This window comes from Heterocephalus glaber, unplaced genomic scaffold, assembly GCF_053883595.1.
Source record: "Heterocephalus glaber isolate CG9 unplaced genomic scaffold, H.glaber_assembly_v1.0 deba00001538, whole genome shotgun sequence".
Lineage (NCBI taxonomy): Eukaryota > Metazoa > Chordata > Mammalia > Rodentia > Bathyergidae > Heterocephalus > Heterocephalus glaber.
In genome coordinates, this window is record NW_028258333.1 from 3080250 (window position 1) to 3098972 (window position 18723).

Here is an 18723-nt window from a genome sequence, read left to right on the forward strand (position 1 = left end):
CTGGTCCTGAGTCCAGACCCTCGAAGTACCCACCCCTGGCCTACTTACTGGGCCCCACAGAGCACAGTTTTGTGGGCTTCCTTGGGCAGGGAGGGAAGAATAAGGCTCTCTAAGTCAAGCAGGAGTCAGATACGGCAGGAGTTCAGATAGCATCTCTGGTTACAGTGCAGATGCTTTTCTCATTATTACCATTCTTACCATGAAGACTGCTTTTCCTTTTTAGTACTCAAAAATCGCTGAAATGAGCCATACAATGAGGAAATATGAACTTGTGTCTTTGCCCATTAAGCAAATGCCCTCCCTCTACCCAATGGTTACTTGTATAACAGGAGCAGCAGTAAGGGTGAGGACATTTCCATTTCCTCCATGATTCACAGTGTTTATAACTGTTTCAGAGTGTCAGTTTAGAATGTCATACTTGCTTTACTTTTCCTCTTTTCCTCCTCGCAGTTCGTCAAAACCCTGTCCATGGGAATAGTCCCTCTCTCGGTCCCGTGCCTAGCGAGGCCCATGTTGCAGTCAGATCCACTGTGGACCAGGATGCTGACTTACATGAGACTCACACCCACCCCCTGGCATCTCACAAGGGGAAAATCCAAGGGTGGATTTAGGAAGCCAAAGGCCGAGGTAGAGGATACCATATATTTTTTCTCATTATTTTTCTCAAATGCTGTTGTTGTTCAGAGCATATTGGATAAAACACAAATTACTCATATTTTTATTTTATAAGTGTATTAGCCAATGTACTTAGACTTCAATGAGTATCTTATAAAAATTACTATTCTAGCCCACCCTCTTCCAAGAACCCAGGTGTGAAAACTAGGAACTCTGAAACTTACTACATATTCCAGGTGAGTCTGATGACTGTGTCCTGTGCCAGCATCTGAATTGCTAGTAAAGTTGATTTTTGTTTTCCAGGCCACTGCTTACCCAATATGACACACACACACACACACACACACACACACACACACACACACACATATATTTTATCCATTCACTGTTTATGCTGATTCTATACTTTGGCTATGATGAATTCTGCCACAATAAACATGATTATGCAGGTTTCTCTCTATGCAAAAAATCTGACAATTTGTAGATTTTCCCCTCAAAATCTCCAAATGTAAATAATAAACTGAAAGGGGTTGTATTCAAATTTACATTTAAGTACAGATATAATTATTTACATTTTGCTATATTATCTTGTTCCCACTGTCTACATGCCTTCCACTTGGTATTTTAGAGGAAAGCAGGTCAAGTTGTTTTTGGCTGCTTTACTGTACCTGCTAAGACCCATCCATTGTGTTCAGTTATACCTCTGTCATTTGTGTGTCTTGGGAAAGAAAACTAATTTCTCTGCTTCAGTCTTGTATCTTTAATTAAGGGCTAAAAAGTGACTGACCTTGAAAGGTAGTTGGAAGGTAGATGAAAGGAATTCAGAAAAAAGCAAACCCTCTAGAGGTGGTACATAATAAACAAAAAATAATATAAGCTTTTGTTATTAATTTACAAACTCCATTATTAGCCAGAGGTCTATTTTTGTGTTTCTTAAAACTAAACAGACCTGTTATTTCACTTAATTAAAGGACACTCAATAAAAAATCTGCAGTATTAGCATATGGAAAATTAAGACTTATTTTAAAATAATTTAATGATTATTTTTCATCTATACTTGACTTGGGTGGGAGATATGATATTACCAATAAGCTACCTTCATCAAATGCCACTTCACACTATAGAACCCTGAGAGATCAAATCTTAAATCTTCAAAACAAATCCTGCAATTTAGAATTCTGTAATTGAATTTCACTACTCTCTGTTGAAAAGAAAAACATAAAATGGACCAAGATTTCTCTCTTGCCTTGTACAGAAAAGATTTTTAAGATTTACGTCTTCATGACTTGATTTCAATCTTTTCTCCACAGAATACCTCTGGGGTAAGAGTTCATTTGCATTTTAACAAGAGGCCTCCTTAGCCTTCTGTCAGTGGCATTTAAAGAACTCTGACTGTGGTGCTCAGAAAGGGCAAGCAATAGGGGAAAAGAAAGGCAATCCTTCCTTTGTCTCTTATTTGTTGCCACCTTTTGGAGAGGGAGCAGGGGGTTCTCTGATTAATTTTGTGCCTTCAAGTTTCAGCAATCCCATGACATGTTGGCATTCTTGCCTTTTATAATTTCAGCTTTGCTCTTGTACTTGCCTTATGCACTTCTGCAATGGAAAGCTAACCTTTATGCTTTATAGACTGATATGGCTCAGTCAAAGTGAAGTTGGCAATCAAAGGCTAGGATGGCATTTGAAAGGAAGATCATACCAATGAGGTCACAGTAGGAGTTCTCTGAAGCCCTGAAGTGTATCTTTCCAAACCAGCCTTCCCTGCATGGTATTCGTTACTAACATGCTAATACTGTTAGTGCTCAAATTATATTCCAATTCTCCCTTGACTTTATGTACACCATCATTCACCATGTTCACAGACATGATGTTCAGATCATCAGACAAAGTACTGGATCTTTATCCTGATTTTACAGCAGCTTCATCTCCTTGAGGGATGTTTTGCTGATTTATATGTATTATGCAGCTAGAAGGTGATTACCCACAATGCCTTCCTCTCCTTAAACATACTGTACTGGCAGCAAGTTTAGATATGATAATATGCTCTACTTCTCTGTCAGACAGTAGTGCTTAACCTCTGGGACTGGTAGAAATAGGGCAGAGATTTGGAGCTGTTCGATGTTCAACTCACCCATCTCATCTGACCATATTCCCCTTGCCATTAGAGGTACACATCAGCATAAAGTTCTTGCATTCAATAGCACTATCATTAGCTGCCCGTGCTATAAGTCTCTGTTTTCTAAGGGACCAGCAATGGAAGTGAGGAATAAGAAATGATGAGTGGGACCAGGGCACGTAGCAAAGATTGCAAGGCACTTATAGCAGGGCAGGATTTTCTTTCTCTTTTGTTTCTAATAGTAAAATGGGCTTTGTTGAAACAAAAAAATAAGGAGAATCTTTGTTAACTTAGTAATACACCAGCCTTTTTTTTACTACAGTAGAGACTGTCAATTGCCTGTGCTGCACTAGGAAAAAGTGTGAATGACCAAAAGCCTAAAGAGCATAAAACACTTCTAGTCCCTGTCTCAGCATAGAAATCATGGAACAATCAGAGTTTTGTGCTTCCCTGCCAAGATTAAGCCAGGACTTAAGGATGAGGCAAAATAGGGAAAAAAATATAGTAAAATCATATATAAGGAGATAAAATATACACAAAAGGATATCAGTATAGAAAATGACTTCATTGGAAATAAGAACAAAAGAGTTTACCATCATTGTCTGAAACAGTAGTTGCAGAGATGATTAGTTAATAAAGATGCTCTTATAATTAACTGTACCCCCATGTTCACAGTATCTGATAACCTAAATAAGGTAACATATTTGGAAGCTGGACTCTTGGCTAAAAGACTGAATTAGTTGTTTTCTGTTTATTTGTTTGCCTGCTTACTTGATTGTTTTCCTTGGTTTTCACTTTTTCACTGACAAATCTATGAGTTTGAGTAACCTGTGTTCTGAAATAGCTACAATGCATTGTTTGTTCTGAAGAAGAAAAAAAGAAAAATCTACTGGAAATGTTTTAAAGGTCTAACAGACCTCTACAAATGCAAAGCAACATCATCAACAAATTAAACCTTGCCTTTAACTCAGGGGCCGTTTCCACAAACTGCCCTCTGATTATTTGCCATTAGTAATTTATCTCAGTGTCACCCAATATTTTTCAAAGTGCAAACATAAAACTTTAGAGAATATAGCCTCAAACAACTATGGAGGTGAAGAGCTAGAAAGTGATTCTGTCTCTGCCATCATTTTGCTGATGCTTTCCCTGGAGGAGTGCCCTTATTTCAGGCTACACTGCAACCATCATTGCAGTGAGAAGCAACATCTCACTTACTTCCCTTGTATCTCCTTTCCCTAACATGGTGTTGGCAAAGTAATTCCTCAGACCACCACAGTCAGCTAAATTCTGCTTCTTGCCAATCCAGGTTGGTTTCTTTGCTGGCTTATGATCCAAGTCGCACAAGGGAAGTAAACACTGGATTAAGGGAAATGAGTTGACATGCTGTGCGCTGTAAGGTTGATATTTAAATAGTGTCACATTTGAACTGTCACACCTGGGCTTTCAAAAGGCTGAACTTAAAAAGGTAAGGGAGTGGATGCATGGAAAATAAGTATTTAGCTATTATTTAATTTTACAATACAGAGTCCAAGGACTTAGAGACTACAATTTACACAGAAATTAAAAACAAATCTGACTTTTATTACTACCTGAAAGACCCTTCCTTCACTTCTTCACATATATTTTAAAAGGCCAGTTATACACCTTTTGAAATTGATTATAAAACTTCACAAGTATAAAGTAATAGAATAAAGCAAGGTCTAAAATTTATCCTAAAAATTTAAAGTTTTTTTAAAGGTTATGCTATGAAAAATACCCAGTATAACATTATGAAAATAAACATTCGAAGCACCATTTGATAGTTTGTAAGATGACCTATGGCAAAGCTTCTATTCTACTCTGTACTGCATTAAAAACACATTTTAAACCATAACCATGTATTCCTGTTTTAATGTTTATACTTTACATTTTTAAAGAGAAGATCAGTTTGTTTTCAGTGATAAGTTATTCAGTTGTTTATGCTTAGCACTGTTAAATCTTTTGGGTTTTGACAAGGTATTAAGACCACATTAACAATAAACTACCAGTATTACATCTGTACTCTGTATTGCATTCACTTTTATTTCTTTAAACTTCTAGAATATTTCTTTTTTGCCACATAAAAATATTTCATTTTTTAAATAAATTCAAAGTGAGGGGAGGCTTCTGACATTTAACACCTCTGCTATTTATTATATCCCTGAAGAAGACATTGAGGCCAGGGATTTAGCTCAGTGGTTTTGCCTCCTGCTGCACAAGTGCAAGGACCTGAGTTCGATCCCCCATACCAAAAAATAAATAAATAAAAGACATTGGTTAACTTTTTTTAAAAAAATTGGATCTTCATCAGTCTCCCAAATCTTACTGGGAAAATAATTAGAATAGATGCACACAATTTTCAAAAGAAACACGAGAAGATTTAGCAAATTACTACATTGCAAGGCAAGAGTATATCATTAATGCGCTGTTTTGAAGGAAGCATGAGAGATTATCAGTTAGAATAGGCAGATGTGCTGCACTAACAGGCATCCCTACACTTCAGTAGTGTGAGTACAGCAAAGTTCCGTTTCTTCCCCATGGCTCTGTGGCTCCTGATGACACTGCTGGCCTCTGTCCCTCAGCACCCAGGCTGAAGTGTCTCCATGAGTCACAGTAGCATCTGTATCACAAATGTGTCGATTAATATGCAATGACCTCTCAGCTTCATAACACTGACATTCTGGAAACCATGTTCTGCCATCTACCAGCTGGCTTCCTCTTAAGTTTTGCTCTCAGGGGTACTAGAAGAAGACTGAAAGACTAGAAAAAAGGAAAATACATATTTGGCTTTTGACCAACCCAAATCATTCCAATAATACCTCTTTAGTCTATCAGGGGCATTTATTCTATTAAGAACAGCTGACTAGAGTTTGTAATTTTTCCTCCCCAAAATACCTCATTTTGACCCTTCCAAGCAGCAGCACCAACTTTCTGGCATCCACTCCAAAGTTTGCATCCTATTACCAGAGAATTCTCCCTCCAAATTCATTATTCACAGAGTCACATCCCATTTCTGCAGTAATTCCAATTTTTCCCTCAAATCCCAAACCCTCAGAAGTCTCTACTTCCTTCACATGCCCTCTGAAGACACTTTAGTATCTACCTTTTGTCTTTTAACTTCCTTAAAATCTAGTCAATAATATTTTCTATTAAATTATTTGTTAAAATAACTGTTATGTGTTTTATCTCCTGAGTTAATCTATATTTCTGATTTGAACCAGCTCCTCTTGACCCAAAGAGTTGTACACTCAAAAGACAAGGTGTTTGTCCCCAAACCAGCCTATAAAATGTCAGGTCAGAGAAAGGATATCTGTAGCAAATGCTTCTACTTAGATGGTCGAGAGAATGCAAAACATTAAACAACTGGGAAGAAATGTGCTCCAGAATAAGAGAGATCCCCTGTCCGTTGTTACCTTTGGTCCTTTCTTTCTGAGCTCGGAATCTTACGCATTTTCCATTATCTTTGTAGGGCATTTCTGAATAGAACAGTGGAGAACATTCCCTCTCTGATTGTCCAAGTCCTCTGAGAAGCAGATCTCAAAAGAGAATTAAATCATCAGGAGCAAAGTCTGTAAGAAAAAAACAAGGAGGCTGGAAAACAGATCACGATACAGAACTGATCTTAAGGGGAAGAGAGGGAAAGAGCAAGGAGAGATATAAGGGAGGGCTTTAGCATCTTTGCAAAGCAGCTCTAAGGCAAGCACTTCTGGGAAACCTTGGAGCAACATCAGGTGTCAAAGAAGTTCTCATCTCCAAGGATGGGCAGGCCTTGGTGTCTCTGACTTTCATTCACTGAGTGGGGCCTGGGGAAAGGTGATGAGTTCAGAAGGCAGCAGCTGAGCCCCAATCATATATCCTCTACATAAGACAAGCTGAGCAACACACCTGTGAGGCCTCCTGGGGATTGGGAATATTTCCTGCCAACATGTGAGAGTTCAAGGATGTTCGATGTGCCATGCTGTAGGAGTGAAACCAGGAACTTTCCCTTTCACAAAATAGACTTTTAATAAGTTTAATCTACTTCATTTCAATCAGAAGCACATCCCAATAGTCTCATTTATAGTTCTTTCCAAGATTTTAACTGTTCTCCAGATATAATTTCTGGGACCTGGAATCCACACAATTTCTGTGAGAGACTCACAGTCTAGACTCTCTTTTAAGTTTGTCCAACTAAAATGATTAATAGGGCTGCATTTAAGCCACTCAAAGAAGGAGCAATGTATTTAAAAGTTGTACCCTTAATTTTATTCTTGCTTCTAGGCAAAGGTTCAATGTGATTTTGTTGCTCAAATTTATTTGTCTTTTACTGTTTGGGCTTGAGAAGCAATTACTTCTTCCAAAATTACAAGTACCTTAATATCTGCACTGTCTGTTTTCTTGATTCCTGATTGCAAATTCTGTTCTTTTGCTTTTAGTACCTTCTCAAATAGAGTGACGAACACAACTGGAAACATTCTGTTCCCCAATGCTCCATGGTCACTAGGTAGCTTATGTGATTTCCAAAATTATTCAGGCTACAGTTTCACCAAATAATTTGACACCACAGAACCAAGACTTCTTTTTATTTTTTGAATGATCATGCCTTGTTACATTAAATATTAGTTTTAAAAGGACACACAATTGACTAGCATAACTTACATGGCCCCAGTTTATATCAAGGACATGAACAAGTGTTTCCTGATACCCACCTAGAGAGGGGAAGAATGGGAATAATTTAGCATACCACACTCCCTTAAAGGTTTTTATAACAAATAGAGAAGCATCAGTATCAGATACACTAAGGTTTGCTTATTTTATCCACACCATTTTATCTACAGATATATGTGTGTGTGCATGTGTGTATTAATATATATATATATATATATATATGAATCTACTTGCTTGAGAATAATTAGACTAGAATGTCAAGATGTGATGAAATCACTACTAGTGATATGAAGAACTGCCCAAGGCAACACTGGAGATGATTTTCAGGATATCCATGTTCTGAGGAGAGCTGCTACTCCCACAGTGTTTCCTGCAGTCCCTCGCCTTTGCTAACTGGGGCAATTTAAACTTTCAGACATGTAAGAAAGAATTATTTTTTTGGAACACTAAATACAGGCTATGCCAATCATCAGCTCACTGAAGCATTTGCTGCCAATCTATCGGTATGTGCTGGTGGAATGTTTTGTTCACTTCTCCACAACCCCCATCCCTCAAACCACAGAGAATAAACCTTCAACCTGAAATTCCACCCTCAGTTAGATAGGCTGAGAAAAATTTATTCCCTTCTTACAACTCCTTTTCTGTGCACCTACAGATAAGTGGTAAAATGACTACTGATGGGTGGGATTAAGACAGCCTGACCTTTACTGGAATATAATGTAGGTGAACAAACATTGCAGTTTAATAGAACACATCCAAGTTAGGCCTGTATCTTAACATAATTATTAATAACATTATTCTCAGCATTGACAGACAATTTTGTGTTGTCCCTAGTCATATATGACAAGTTTCTTGCCTTCTGAGTAAGTTCTCCCTAATTTAAGGAGCCCTTTGTGATCATTATTTTCTTTATGTCAGCTTGGCTAGGTGACAGTGCCCAGGTTAACCAAATACCAGTATAGATGTCATTGTGATTCGATGTTGTAGATATGATTAACATGAACAATCTGATGGATTTAAATCAAGAAATTCATGCTGGATTTCATCCAAATAAGTTATAGGCTCTGAAAGCAAAATCTCAGATTTCCTGGAAAAGGCAACCTGTATCAAGACTTTAACATTTTTATTTAAATAAAATGAAAAGTTCATTCATTTCAAATATTTAGCATAATACCTTATGTATATACACATAATAAATATTCAGCAATCCATACTGTCATTATAATACACTATGATAGGGTTCAAAGTTCAATAAACAAGGTCCTTGCCTAACAGGGAATGGTGGGAAGAATTCTAAAAAGGCATTTCAAGATTTCCTACTCTATAAATATGGTATCACATATGGGATTATATCATGTGCAGAGACTTTCCAGATGTAACTAATGCTACTAATTACTGGATGTTGAGTTAATCAAAATGGAGATCATCCTGATGAGCATCTTTCATTTAATGGGTCCTTTAAAAGTGAAGTACTTTCTTCCACTGGTAGCAGAAAAATCAGATTTGAAATCCAAGGAGGCCTAGAGATATTATGGTTGGCTTTGGAGATACAAGGGCCACAAGGAACTGAATTCTGCCAACAATCTGAATAAGCTAGGAGAAGTGGATCTTCCCCAGAATCTCCAGATAAGAGTCTAGCCTGGCTATCACCTTGATTTCTGCCTTCTGAAATCTTAAAAGTATCCCACTGAGCAGACTTCTGAAGTACCATTAACTAGTTATGTTTATAGTAATGTCACTCAGGAAACAAACACAAAATCACAGGAGAATACAAAAATATAAATAAGAATTATACACACATATATACATATATTTTATGCATATATGCACACATAAAAGAAGAAATATAACTCTATGGTGGAAGGGGAAGCTGGCAAATTTAAAGGAGCTACCATTTGGAAGAAAAACCAAAATTTGTTGACTGCTGACAGTGGTTGAAGGGATGTTTACATCAAGAAGACAGTGAAAAAAGGGATCCTAGGCATATAGAGTATAGCATAAGAAAATGAGGAACAAGCAGAAATGACAGTCTGTGGAAGCAACACCTCTGAGAGGAGAGCAGCAAGAGAACAATGTGCCTGATAGTGTGCTAGGTAGGAGCAGTTTGCGATGGTTCCTTTGAACTGCAGAAAGTGGCTGGACCTTCCCTCTGCTACCATTAACACCGTATTTTAAAAGAATCTTTTAAAATGAAATGAAAATACCTGAATAGAGAATCAAACAAAAGAATTTGTGTGAATATATATGTATATATTATCTAGTTTTCTATTTTGTATGTATTTAACATGTTTTAGTATTTGATGTTTAATGAATAATTATTTATGCCTTTTCTTCTTCTAAAAGACAATTATAAACTACCTATAATGAATTAAGTTAAATATTTAAGATAGCAGGTTCAAAAATTTATCTATTCACAAAACAAAATTTGCTTCCTTTACAATAGACACAAAACAGAAATATTTTATATAACAAACAAAAGTATGGACTTTCAACAAAATTTATTTTGATATTTTGAAACATGCTTGTGATACAACATAATTATGAATATATAAGATCTTTTCAACCTATTTCTCATTTAATACTTACATTAACAGATTCCCATATCTCTTAAAAGCAAACTGTTTCAACTTAAAAACAATTTTCAGTGTAATTTGGCATAATCTTACTTAGTTATCAGCTATGTCAGGATTGGTATTTTTTCCTATACTAGAAAGAAAAATGTTTTTAAACATTTCTGAAATAGTGATTTTTTTCCTTAACTGAATTTTAAGGTATTTTGCTTATCTAAGTATACTGATTAGTAGGCTCCTCTTTTTAGAGATAGTAAAGGTTTTTTTTCTAAAAAAGAATGTCAAATATTTCTAATCATACCAGAGAAACTATTCAGTATTTACACATGCATGTTGTTTATTTCACTTGAGTATGGCCTCAATGTGCATCCATTTAGCCATAAATGTCTCTAATTTCTTGTTCTTTATGGTTGAGTAGTACTAAATAAGGATCAAAATGTATAATTGATCATGTGAAATAGGAAGAAAAGGTCTAAAGGGGAAGAGGAAGTGGGAGGGGTAGGGGAAAGAAGGGAAAGAAAAAAATATGAGAAGGGGAAAAAATGGAAACAAAGTCTTTATAAATAGGAAAGGGTGGAGGGGGTGAAGGGAGGGCAAGAGAGTGGGGAAAAAAATAAGAACCAAGAGAGATTATGTAAAGGTACAAGTTCTGAGTGATGAATGTAACTGTATTGTGTACCTAAAATGTACCAGTTAACTCAATAAAAAATTCCTAATCATACTACAGACTTACAAGTAAATGTTGAATATAACAGGGCCAACCTCCAGCTGCCTTCCCTAAGTGCTCTATGAGAAAAAAAATTCCTTTCTGAGGGAGGCAAATTAAAATAAGTCTCCTTGTGGCTAACAGTGACTGAATATTAGGGTTATCTTAGACATTAATCCCACTGGTTACGATATAGAGTAATTTATGACACAGACATTCAACAGTCACATACTGCATTAAATCTGGATTATCACTCATTCCATCACAAAGAATATAATAGACTTCAATACAAGTAATTGGCAATAGAAAATAAAACTTTATTATCTTAATTAAACAAGTAGATGAAAATGAAAATTGCAGAAATGTAAGTAATAAAAAATAACTTGTGAACATTGAAATCTCACTTACTTAAATAATTTCAGGAAAGTCTAAAACAAAATTAAAAGCAAAGTGCAGAGGTTTCTTCAACCTCTTTCCCCACAAATGCACAACTTCCCTCATTGGAATGGTCCATTCCAATCTTTATCAATCAGTGATTATTGATTTTTGGTACATCAATAAATATACCATTGAAATGATACATTTATTACAATTGATAACCCTTTATTTTCATTCAAAATTTGCATTCAGGTTCACTCTTGGTGCACATTGTATAAAAATGGACAAATGTATAGGAACATATGTCCATAATTATAGTGGCAGACAGAGTATTATCAATGCATCAAAAATCCTCTATGTTTGGCCTATTTATTTCTCCCTCTCCACTCTACCAATGATCTTTTTACTATGCCCATAGTTTTCCTTTTTCCAAAATTTCATGTAGTTGGAATCATAGAATATATATCCTTTTCAGATTGAGCTTCTTTTACTTAGTGATATGCATTGAAATTTCCTCCATGCACTTGCATGGCTTGGCAGCTCATTTCTTTTGAGGAGAAAATAATATTCCATTGTCTGAATAGATCACTCCATGCATACTTTATATAGTTGATCTAAGAAGACTTACCTTGTAAGGTACAACTAATCCTTGACCCACACAGGGATTAGGGAAACTGATCACCTATGCAGTCAAAACTTTGTGAGTCATTTGAGACCGTATGAATATTTAACTACTGATAGCATGCTATGAGCCAGAACAGTTACAAATATTTTGCATGTTGTATGTATTACATATATTGAAAAAATACAGAAGAAAGATGACAACACTTTTACTGTCATATGCGATTTCTTGGAGAGGCAAAACTGTTTGCATGGAGACAAGCAGCTCATATCATGTTTTAAGCAGATACTTCAACAGTTGGAATAAACATGGATGCTATGGCACTTCTTTCCCTCTTTGAGAATTCTAGCTTATTTTTCGATTTCCTTTATTTAATTGCATCTTTTCTGGTGTGTGTGTGTGTGTGTGTGTGTGTGTGTGTGTGTGTGTGTGTTTGGTTGGTTGGTTTTTTGTGTGTTTTTTTCTACTAGGGATCAAACTCAGGACCCTGCTTTTGCAAAGACGATGGTAGCACTGAGCTAAATCCCCAGCCCCTTTTCTGGTGTGTTTTTATGTCTATGTGCATGTGTGTATGGATATAAGTGTGCACAGCTGTGTGCTTATATACACACATAGTTTTGCTAGAGTCTAGACTAATTCCTATTATTTTATTTCCTTCATCACTGACTTTTATCCAGCTTAGTGTTTTCCAGGCTATTAAACTTGATACAAATGAATGCATTTCTCCTTTCCCATATTGCTTACTGGTCACTTTGGTATTCACCTAGGATAGTGTTAGTCTGTTATGTCCTTCATCGATTCCTGATTTTTACAGATGCCGTGTGAGAGGACATCTCTCTCTGTCTTCCTTGCCCCTGCCCCCTTCAGACTCTCCCCCTTCAGCCTCTGTGCCCTTCCTCTCCCAACTCCACTCCTCATGGACCCCATTCAGAGCCAAATCTCTGAGTCATAGTGGCTCTGGCCCCTGAAAACTGGACAGACAGGACTAAGCCAGAGAGCAAATCACTTAAATGGATGATGTTTTGTTACTTCTTCTCTCCTGCTTTTCATCAAGATCCAGAAAGCTGCCTTTTTCCCTTCTCCCCCCTCTTCTCCTTTCTCTTTTTTCTCTCCTCCCTCTACTTTCTTTCCTCTCTTCTGTCCCATCCTCCTCCCCGCTCCTTTCTCTGCCACTTCTCCTCCTTCCCTGTCTGTCTCCTCTTCCTCCTTCTTTCCTCCCCTGCCTCTCCCTCCTTCTCCTTCTCCTTTCTCTCCTCCTCCTCTTCCTCCTCTCCCTCCTCTTTTCTCTTTTGCCTCTACTCTCCTTCTCCTCCACTTCCTCTCCCTCCTTCTTCTCCTTCACCCTCTCCTTCCTCTTTCTCTTCCCCTTCATCCTCTTCTTCTTCTCCTTCTCCTCCTTCTTCTTCATCCCCACTACCCGCTACCCTACTCCTCCCCCCCTCCTTTTCTTTTGTCTTTTTCTTCGGCAGTAATGGGTATTGAATCCATGACCTTCACAATGTGCTTTATCCCCAGCCCATTTTTATTTTATTTTGAAACAGGATCTCACTAATTCTCTCAGTTGCAGAGGTTATGCTTGGACTTGTGACCATCCTGCCTCAGACTGCCAGAGTGCTGGGGTTACAAGCTTCTACCACCATGCTCTGCTCTGCTGCTTCCTATGTGAAATCCTCATTCCTTTCTCCTTTTCCAAGAAGATGAGCAATGCAGTTGCTGCTGTCATTCTAGTCTCTGTAGCCTCAGGGCATAATCTTTGTATAAAGTTTTCCTTGTTTATTTCTGTTACACAAAGAGGTTGTATTGATTGATGGTATACAGATGTGTTCAAGGTGCTCTTTCTTCATTTAAATTTGTTAATACATGTGTGCTGTGCATAATGGTTATACTTCTTTTGGAAAGTTGGTACATGTACATAACACATTTTCTTGCCTTCTTTCATCCCTTTTCCCTTCCCAGCCTCCCATCTCCACCCATCTCCTGATGCCCTTTTTAACCATTATTTTTATTCTTTTGGAGCCAGAAGACACCCAAAATATCTAGAATCTCATGTGCTCAGCTGTGGCTCTGGCTGCTTCCATCCTCACTGCTTGCTTCCTTACACTTTTGTTTTCTCTGACCTTTCTTCAATGATGGTATACTTCTTCTAAAAAGAGAAAGAAGAAAGAATGGGTTTAAGATCTTTACCTTCAGTGAAATGTAGCTTGCAAATGTATAATATATTCACATTTTGGTGATTTTTCTAATAAATATTCATTCATGGGACTATTTCTGTCTAGAAACAAGAGGAAAAAATTTAAGTAGAATAAGATATCAAACCAGCCATGGTGGGGGATAATATTAAGAAAGCCAACTCAATTCTTAATTTCATTAAGCTGAAATGTTTCCAATTGTTACTACCAACTATAATTACCAATTGTTACTTCTGTCGATAGGACAAATTAACAGTCATTTTCCAGACAGCAATGGTAATTTTAGATACTGCTTGATGATTTATTTGCAAATCCCCAAGCTAAGGATCGAGTTTTGAAAATCTTCAATACTTCTCTGAAATCAGTGTGTAAGTTTGGCCTTAATTGTCCAAAATCCCAACCAGGTATATTTGCATAAAGAAACTACATGGGGGAAAAGCACTAACAAGAAAAGGAAGAAAAAATAAAAATTTCCTCACAATTTTAGGAAAACGAAAGGTATTGGAGAGAAGCTTTCCAAATGTCATAAAACTAGTTATATATTGTACAATGTATTAGATACCTGGGTCTGGAATCTTTTTTATTTTGCTTCAAATAGATTTTTACCCTTAACTTTTGTATTGGTTAGGGTTCTCTAAGGGAGGACAATGAAATATTTATAATTTTCTAAGGGGAATTTATTAGGTAAGCTTACGAGATCAGAGTGGAAGAGTCCACAGTGGCTATGTACTCGCTTCTCAGTAGAAGCTGGAGCTGGGGAACAAGAAGGATGAGGGACACAGCACAAGTCTGGGACCCAAGATCTGCAAGCTTTGAGGAGTGCTGCTGGTATGAATTTGCAATGGAAGGCTGACAAAACTAAGATCAATGTCACAGGCCACAGGGGCAAAAATATGCACCCGCTAAAGCAAAATATAGCTCTTCAAATGCACACCACCTTCCTCCTTTCCCTTGTATTCCATCCAGGCCACAGTCCTGTAGGATGGCCACCCACAGTCCGGTGAGTCTTTGCCCCACAACTTCACAAATTAAATTTTAGTTATTCCATTTATAATGTGTTTTGATCCTTTTTGTATGGTTATTATGGAATAACAGAGACTGGTCTATTTATAAAGAACAAAAATCCATCACAATTCCAGAGTCTGGGAAATCCATGGTCAAAATGCTGGCAGATTTAGTGTCTGATGAGGGTTATTCTTAGCTTTCAAGTTGTTGCCTTGAACACAGCACCCTTCAGAGGGGAGGAAGGCTCTATGTCCTCACAAGGCAGAAGGCAAAAGGGAGCAAAGCAGCAGGTTCCCTCTGTCAAACTAAACTCCTTTACAGGGTACTCAAGTCCATGACTCAATCAGCTCCCAGAGGCTACATCTCTCAATACTTTTGCATGGGTGATTAAATTTCAACATAACATTTGGAGGGGACAAAAATATAAATATAAAATACAGCAATCTGTATGTTTAAATATTTAAACTGATAATGTTATCATCTTTGGCATCATCAAATAGCTAAAACCTATAAGTGAATTAAGGTACAAAGGCAATGTGTAGCATGCGTCATTAAACTCAGAATAAGCTAGATGCTGACATGAAAACTAGTGAGTTAATTTCCTCACATCAGCCAACAGCCAGGATTCTGAAAATATTTTATTCATACATTTTATAATCCTACAGTTAACTGATGACCAATGGCATCCATGTTGGCTACCACAATGATTAGTTTGGTGTCTGTGCTTTACTGGTTCTCTCAAAGCAAAAACTGCACCAGGAGAAATTAAACAAGCAAGGATGACTTTATTCAAAAATATTTCAATCGAGAAGAGGGGCCAAAACTAAAGAATAAACTCTACTGACATAAAATGCAGAACTTTTCATCACTGGGGTGAACTAGTGCGAACAGAGTGGTTGATGTCCAAGGTAAGCTAACTGATGGGATGGGTTGAGCACACTGAGTTATTTTTTTACTTTACAAATATTTTACTCTATTAGACCTTGTGCAGTTGCTCGTTGGTGCCAATCAATGTTAGGCTTCCATCCTTCCAAAGAAACATGGGGGTTAGGTAAGACAGCCATCTTCCTTGATGACTGCATTTCATAGGAGTGGCTCTGATGGCCTTGAGCTAGGTATTTGCTCCTAGGTTATAAAATGGGAAAACATGTTGAGGGGACAGAGAAAGCATTTGTAAGTTTTCCCAATTAGTGCTTTATGAACTGAGAGCACAACACCCTCGAGTTGGGAAGAAGCCTATCTAAACTTTAGCCAAGCAGCAAGGAACTGGCAGACTCCCTTGGTCAGTCCCTGGGCAGCTTCTGGCACAGTGAAGTCAGTCTGTCCTTGAAATATTGCCTTTACTTGATTTCAGCAACATCTCCCATAGCCCATCTTTCCTCTGTCTCACTGGCAGGTAACCCAGGTTCATTCTTGCTGGACCAAAGTCTGTATTTATAAATCAATTTTCTAGGATTGTGAAACAAAATAACACAGACTGTGTGGCTGAAATAACGGAAACTTATTCCTCACAGTTCTGGAGATAGAAAGTCCAAGATAGAGATATTGACACATGTGATTTCTTCTCACTCCTCACTCTTCGGCATATAAGGGTTGACTTCCTGCTCCATCTTCTGTGAGGAGGTGTCTCTTCCTCTTCTTATGAGGACACCAGACCTACTGGATTAAGGCTCCACCCTGATGAACTCTCTTAAGCTTAATTAGCTCTTTAAAACTGAATCTCCTGGAAGGTGTGGACGTCAGTGACCAGGCCAGGCAATTCAACTCTGCCCCTGATGTGATTGTGGACTGCATCCCGTAATGCAAGAAGTCTTTGTGGAAAGCAGAGAACCAAACAGCTGAATTTTGTGTGTTCACCTAGGCATTACTGGAGGATAAGCCATATCAGTCTACAAAGAGGTTTTCATACAAGCAGAATAAAATGTAAATGGACCAGAAGTGAAGCAAATTCTTGCAGTAAGCACTGTTATTCTCCAAGCAACCATGGTGTACATATTAGCATTTGGAAACTTAGCACTTCTGCTCCCAAGGGACTTACAAAAGTGACCACTCATTTGTCCCACATTAAAAGTACTTTGAATTCTGTTTCAAAGGCTGTTTTTGGCAGTCAAAATGAAAAGATTTCACATTTAGCTCAATTTAAGCCAAATTTTCAAATATTAAGAAAAGTATCAGATAGTGGATGGTTGAAACAGAAAAATACTAAACAAGCCATCAAATTTCTGAAAAAATATAGTGACAAATCAGCAGAAAAGAGTCCTTTTGCAGAAGACAAAAGTCACACAGTAGATAAAGAAGATACAGGTAAACAAAGCCTTTTTCAATACACAAGTAGTATAACCACAAAATTTGGAGAACCATTCTACTTTTTATCAAATCATATTAATTCATACTTCAAACGTGAGGAAAAAATGTCTCAAAAACAGAAAAATAAATATTTTTAGGACAAAGCAGAACTCAAAAGTGAGAAGGTTGAAGAAGGGAAACCTGGTTCTCAAGGTCCTGGCCCCCAGACTAATGAGCCGGGCTCGCAGTCTTCTATAGGAACCGTGGCCACGCCGGCAAGTCCAAGTGGGGTGCCGGAGGTTCCCCTAGTGTCCACTAAACAGAGCGTCGCTGACTTTCTTTCTCGGCTCACGGAAGGCGCTCAGGCCTTAGTAGGTGGCTATATTGGTGGACTAGTCCCAAATCAAAGTGTGACTCCGAGAGTCAGTCAGAAGACCAGGAAGAGCCTGCTCAAACCAAGCAGGCTGTCAGCAAGGACAAAAGTGCAGAAGAGAAAAAGCTTTTACCTCTTCAAAGAGAAAAGATTATTGCAAGAGTGAGTACTGATAATAGAACCCGGGTGTTAGTTCAGGCTTTAAGAACAGCAGACCCAAAGCTCTGCATTACTAGGGTTGAAGAATTGACTTTTCATCTTCTAGAATTTCCTGAAGGAAAAGGAGTAGTGGTCAAGGAAAGAATTATACCCTATTTATTACGATTGAGACAAGTTAAAGATGAAACTCTACAGGCTGCCATTAGAGAAATTTTGGCCTTAATTGGCTATGTCGACCCAGTGAAAGGGAGAGGAATCCGGATCCTCACAATTGACGGTGGAGGAACAAGGGGTGTGGTTGCTCTTCAGACACTACGGAAATCAGTTGAACTAACTCAGAAGCCAGTTCATCAGCTTTTCGACTACATTTGTGGTGTAAGCACAGGTGCCTTATGAGCTTTCATGTTGGAACTGTTTCATATGCCATTGGATGAATGTGAGGAACTTTATTGAAAATTAGGATCATATGTATTTTCACAGAACGTCATTGTTGGCCCAGCCAAAATGAGTTGAAGCCATGCATTTTATGACGGTCAAACACAGGAAAAGATTCTTCAGGATAGAATGGGATCTGCACTAATGATTGAAATGGCAAGAAACCCTGCATGTCCTAAGATACTATGCACCCACTGTGCTAGGCCCGTTGGATACATAGCGAGCAAATGCACACATGGAGTTCTCAGCCCTGTAAGCCAATGTACCTATTGATGAAATCACACAGACGAGATCGGGCTTCCTGAAATAAGTGCCACACAGCACACGAACAGTTCTTGGAAAGCATGATTGAAAGTGCACAAGAGAAGGCCACTCTGTGAGAATCACTATGAAGGCTGAGGAGTAGGGACATTGCTGGCAAAGGGACAGAGGGAATGGCTTGTGCAGGAGGAATCATTGAGAATTCCAGGAACTGAAAGAGTTTTGAAGACTGGAGTCAAGGATCCATGGGCAGCATGTGGGATGAGGCTGGGATGGTGGGTAGATCCTGCCCTGCATGGGACCTGGCAGACCGTGATAATGGGTGACTTAGCTCTTTTGGAAAGGA

General features: G+C 38.0%; 1 pseudogene; it reads left to right on the plus strand.

Moving 5' to 3' along the window:
* The first annotated feature begins 241 nt into the window (after window positions 1–241).
* LOC101703940 (calcium-independent phospholipase A2-gamma-like) lies at window positions 242–18389 on the plus strand (annotated as a pseudogene).
* Window positions 18390–18723: the final 334 nt, after the last annotated feature.